Below are 5895 nucleotides of genomic sequence, written 5' to 3' on the forward strand. Positions count from 1 at the left end.
CAGCGTCCCGCAGTGACGCTTCGGCCACCATTTCCCGGAGCAGATTGGACGTGATGTCCAGCTTCGCAGAGTTGCAGGTGCTTCGTCCATCCCCTTCGATCGGGCAGTTGAAGTCTCCAGCCATCACTACAGCCCTGGTGGTGGCGAGCTGGGTCGGCAGGGTCTGGAATAGTTCCAAACGCTCATTCTTGATAGGTGAAGCATACACGCAGATAAGCCTGATAGGCTCACCTGCCCAGGAGCCGTCTACGACAAGTAACCTGCCGCAGACAAGCTCCTGAACAGAATCCAGCGTGAAGAGGCTCCCCCTGATCAGAATGGCTACCCCTGCAGACTTACACTCACCTCCACCGGACCAGTAGGACGGGCCATGGGACCACTGCCGGGCCAGGTGCTTGTAGGACCTGGAGAAAGGGAGAGAGCATTCCTGCAACATGTATACATCACATTTCTGAATGTCAAGGAAAGTAAAAACAGACTGTCTCCTAGCCTTATCCTTAATGCTCCTCACATTAATGGTAAGAATATTAAAAGCTACCATCTGTTAAGAGAAAGGGCAGGTTACAGTAGGTTACGATACATTTACGTTACCACTCCCATCGGGGGGGGGCAGCGTCCGGCTCTGCAGCTGGATCTCCTTCATGGGTTGGTTCCGTAATGCCAAGCAGCTGGTCGATGTCGCTGTCGCAGACGAGTTCAGTTGCCCCCAACTCGTCGTAACATTCCACCAAGGCCGCCATCTCCTCCTCGAGGGTGGGGCGGGCTGGGGTGGTTCCACCAACTCAACTGCTGCCTTTTTGGAAGATTCTGGGTTGGCAGCGGGGCTCTCCAACACCTTCCTCTTCCGTCTCAGCGTGGTCGGACCTGCAGAGGCAAGGGGTGGAAACTCCTCCTCGGAGAGGAGAGGGGCGGAGGGGGTGGAGGGAAGAGGGGTGGGTTGGGCAAGAGGTCGGGAGGGTGAGGGAGGGGGGTGAGCAGCAATGGAGGGGGGTGCTGTCACAGAGGGAGGTAGGGGAGGAGGGGTGGGGATGACAGGGGCAGAGGGGGGTTTCTTACCACCTTGTTTCTGCGGCTTCGGCTTTGGCTGCTTCTGTACCGGCTGGGGAGGCACCATGGGGGTAACTCCCTTCACTGCTGCGGCGTAGGACCTCGCTCTGTCAGGGCATGCCTTGTAGAGGTGGTCTCCTTTGCCGCACAGGTTGCAGACGAGCTTCGTGGGGCAGTCCTTTGTCTCGTGGCCGGCCACGTGACAGAACTTGCATGCCGAGACCTTGCACTCTCTTCCCACGTGGTCTTTTCCACTGCACTTTCGACAGGTGCGTGGTTGATCCGCGTAGTAGATGAGTCCAGCGGTTCCCCCCAGGGAGAAGCACTGTTTGAGGTGCTTGACTCCATCTGGGCACGAAGTGTCCTTGTGGAGCCTGACCACCACCGACCACTTTCCGTCCCAGAGCCCGTTGCTCAGCAGGACCCTTGTGGGGTCCCTGATGACCGTGCAGGATCTGCTCAGGAACGTGACGATGTCTTTGGCAGGCACATGTGGACTTCGCATTGAAACCATCAACCGCCTCTCCTCCCTTTGAATAGGGCAGTTGCCCACAAAGCGAGAGAGAGGGGAATCAGGCTTCGCCGCTTTCACCGCCTCCCAATACCTCTTGCAGATGGCAATGGTGGCGAAGGTGACATAAAAGATCCCCTTGATGAAGGTCTGGGTGCTGAGGACTTCGGGGGCCGAGAATCCTTGGTCCAGGACCATCATCTTGCCGAATTGCACCAGCGAAAGGTCCGGCACCCGTCCATCCACCTCCTTCAGCTTCATCACCACGGTTTGCCTCATCCAGGGTTCCAGGGCTGGGGTAGCCTTGGAGCCATCCCTGGCGGGCACCGCTGGTGGTGTCCCTGAAGGGGGGCAGGAGCTGGGGCCGGCCACATTTGCTGGGGTTTCGGCCGGGGACTTACCCTTCTTCCCGGCGAGGGGGGCTGGAGCGGAGGCTGTGGCCATCCTTCCGGCTTCTCGGGGCAAAAGGGTCTTTTCCGGGACCCCGGCAGGAGGGGAAGGAGGAGATCTCTTCAGAGGGCAGAGCAACACAAGTCTAACCCTCCAAGGTGGCTAGAGAGCGATGCACGGCTTCAGAGGGCAGAGCAAAGCAAGTCTAACCCTCCACGGAGTCTGGGGAGCGTTGCAGAGCTTCGGAGGGCAGAGCAGAAAGTCTGACCCTCGGCGGCGGCTCCGGAGCGGTGGAGGCTTCAGAGGGCAGAGCAGAAAAGTCTGACCCTCCTAGGCAGCTCGGGAGTGCTGCAAGGCTTCGAGAGGGCAGAGCAAACAAGTCTGCCTCTCCCAGGTGGCTAGGGTGCGTTGTCTCCCTCCTCAGGCGAAATCCTCTTCTCCTCGCAGTCGGGGGCAGAGCTTCTTCCTCGGCGTCGAGAGGCGGAGGGGCAGGCGGTCGCTTCGGAGGGCAGAGCAGAGCAAGTCTGACCCTTAGTCTTCTCCGGCTTCTCCCTCTTCAGCGATGTCCTCTCCTCCTCGCAGTCTCGACGTCTTTGCTCTTTCGCTCTTCTCGGCCTGGCAGCGGTAGCCCTGAGAAGGACCGTTGTCGGTCCAAGAAACAAGGAGCAGAGCTGCCTCTCAGAATGAACTGATAAGAACAGATACTACACTTGATCTTAGCCAAAAGGCCGAGAATACTGTACTTGCTTCTTACACATTATGCCACATGGAATGAGACAAAATTCACACCGATTGAGCAAGAATTCACTCTATGGCACACAGATTGAGTCAAAATTCACGTTATGCCACACAGATTAAGGCAAAATTCACATTTTACACACTACACCAGGCATGTCCAAACAGTGGCCCTTCAGCTGTTGTGAAACTACACGTCCCAGCATGCCTTGACATAGTTTTAGCATTCCCTAATTGCAAAACTGTGACAATGCATGATGGGACTTGTAGTTTCACAGCTGTAGGGCCATAGTTTGGACATGCCTGCACTATACCAAACAGATTGAGCAATAATGCACAATATGCTTAATAAATAGGGGCATTGCGCGCCAAAGGCGCACATTAAAAATTTACACCATAATGCCCATTACATGTTAAGCCTCACACCATAATCTCCATTACGTATTATGCCAAACACCATAATGCCTATTAAAAATTATGCTACATAAGTGTTGCTTACCTACATGTTTAATGCCAGGGGTTCCATGTTCATTGCCAGGGGTTCCATGCTCATTGCCAGGGGTTCCATGCTCGTTGCCATGTGGGTTTACATGCTCATTGCCAAGGGGGAATACATGCTCATTGCCAAGGGGGACTACATGCTCATGGTAACTGGGGGACAGTCGCCGCCGGGCAGAAATGACAGCCACTAACAGCCGGGCAGAGAGCAGGGGGCTGCCCGGCTGTATTCAGAGCACTGTATGTCCCGGCTATTTGAAATAATACCCCTTTCATACCAGAAAATGCAGGGAATATGGTCCCAGGATCATGCAGGGACATTCTCGGACTGGCCCCTATCACACCAGCCTAGTCCCTGCATTTTCTGGTGTGAGGGTGAGAGAAAACCACCCGCCCCCTTTAAACAACCATCTTCGGAACCAACTGACCCATTTACTTGTAGCCTTCAAATGATTTTGGTCCCGTGAAACTGGGCCGTTTGGTTCCAGAGAAATCTGTCCTCAAACAACATGAACAGCCATAAAATTACATTTCAGAAATGAAAAAAAAAAAAAGTTTTACCTGCAATATCTCTAGAACCAATGAACCCATATGGACCAGGTATCAGATTGAAGGCCCAGCAATTTGGGTTTGACTGAGATCAACCTCGAGTTTCTGTGATGCCGGAGGGGGAACTGGCAGCCATTGGAACCGGGTGGAGGTCGGAATTAGCGGGTCCCATGTTATCCTATGGGGAAAACGTTCCAGGTTTGCCTGGCAGTATCTCCGGTTCCCAGGGGGCTAGAGACACGGGGCTGGGCTTGTTGGAAAGCCCTGACCCTCAGCTACAAAGGTCTATTTGGAGAGTGGGCCTGGAGCTATAGCTCCATCAGGCCCATTGTTAATCCGGCTCTGCTCCTACACATCTAAATCGAGTGGGGTGGTGATACTTTTTGGCAAAAAATATTTGTATGAAATAACACAAGAATGGGCAGACCCAGAAGGTAGGTTCTTGTTTCTGAAGGTCCTGCTGGAGGGTGAAAAATATACCTTGGCATGTCTCTTGGCATGTCCGAACACTTCTTTCTTTTCTGATATATTCACCCATCTACAAGGCTGGGCAGACGGACCAATATTCATCAGAGGGGATTTAAATGTAACAATTGACCCAAAATTAGATGCCACAGGAGTTGGTACTAGTGGTACTGTCTGTAAAGGAGCCCCTTCCACCCTATCCTTAATTACAGACACCTTCCAACTGATAGACCCCTGGAGATTCCTTCACCCAGTATCCAGGGAGTTCACTTTTTACTCTTAACCCCACAATACCTCTTGCAGACCAGACTACTGGCTAATCCCTAGATCGCTAATTCATAGGGTTTCCTCTGCAGTGGTGGAGGATATCCTAATCTCAGACCACGCACCAACATGGTTTACCATCACATTAAATACTCCAAAAATGTTTTCATAAAACTGGAGGTTTCCCGACCACTTACTTAATTCTGAAGACACCTGATGCAATCTTTCCGTAACTATACAAATGACAACCTAGCACACAGCCAAGACATACAGGGGCAGATGTATTAAGCCAGGCAAAGAGATAAACTGGAGATAAAGTGGAAGGAGATAATGCACCAGCCAATCAGCTGTGTTCGAAATCTGACAGTTGGCAGTTGATTGGCCGGTGCGTTATCTCCTTCCACTTTATCTCCAGTTTATCTCTTCGCCAGGCTTAATACATCTGCCCCACAGTTACTATGGCAGGCATCAAAACCGGTCCTGAGGGGACAAGTAATCTTATATTAGCCATCAACAAAAAAAACTACGTGCTAAATTTATGCAAGCTAGTGAAAGAGTAGCAGACACATATGCCACATTACTAAAGGATCCTTCGGAACAAAACAGGACTCTCTATAGGGAGGCAAAAACATTATATGATGTGTTAGACGTGAATTTCCAGAAAAACAGATATTTCAGATGGGGGTAACAAATCTGGGAAACTGCTGGCGATAATAAACATATTACCTCAATTAAGCTGAACTCAGGTAAACTCTCTACACCCCCAGACGAAATTGAAAAAGCTTTTCTTACATACTTTAAATCTCTATACACAGCAATACCTGACGATCCACAGGATGGTGAATCACTATTACACCAGGCGAACCTTAGTAAATTGATACCCACTGGCACCGACAAAGAAAAATTGCTAGCTTCCATATCAGAATTTGAAATCACTGCTGTTATCTCCTCCCTCCAATCAGGGGAATCACCGGGCCCTTATAGCATACTATAAAATGTTATCCTCCCTGGTGGCCCCTCATTTACACACCTTTTAACTCCATACTCAAAGGTAACACAACTCCTGAACACTTTAATGGGGCCTGTATCATACTGATCCCAAAACCAGACAAAGATCCAAATTTTGCCTCTTCTTATAGGCCAATACCTTTATTAAATCAAGACTCTAAAATTATGGCACAACGATTGCAACTGATCCTTCTAAACATGTTGCATAGAGCTAAGACAGGCTGTGTTAGAAATAGGCATTCAGTGAATAACATCCGCACGCTCATAGCGGCCATAACACAAACACAACTGATGAAAGAGAACAATACCTTAATCCTTAGCTGCGACGCGGACAAAGCGTTTGACAGAGTATCTTGGCCTTACTTGCTTAGGATTTTCAATCACCAGGAATTTGGTTCTGAATTCGCACATATATATTTAATATGTTC

At 50.7% G+C, this 5895-nt stretch overlaps 1 pseudogene; it reads right to left on the bottom strand.

Moving 5' to 3' along the window:
• Positions 1-2581: 2581 nt before the first annotated feature.
• On the bottom strand, positions 2582-2689 carry LOC146066084 (U2 spliceosomal RNA; annotated as a pseudogene).
• Positions 2690-5895: the final 3206 nt, after the last annotated feature.

This window comes from Crinia signifera, chromosome 3 (assembly GCF_055691185.1).
Source record: "Crinia signifera chromosome 3, ASM5569118v1, whole genome shotgun sequence".
In the NCBI taxonomy this organism is placed as follows: Eukaryota; Metazoa; Chordata; class Amphibia; order Anura; family Myobatrachidae; genus Crinia; species Crinia signifera.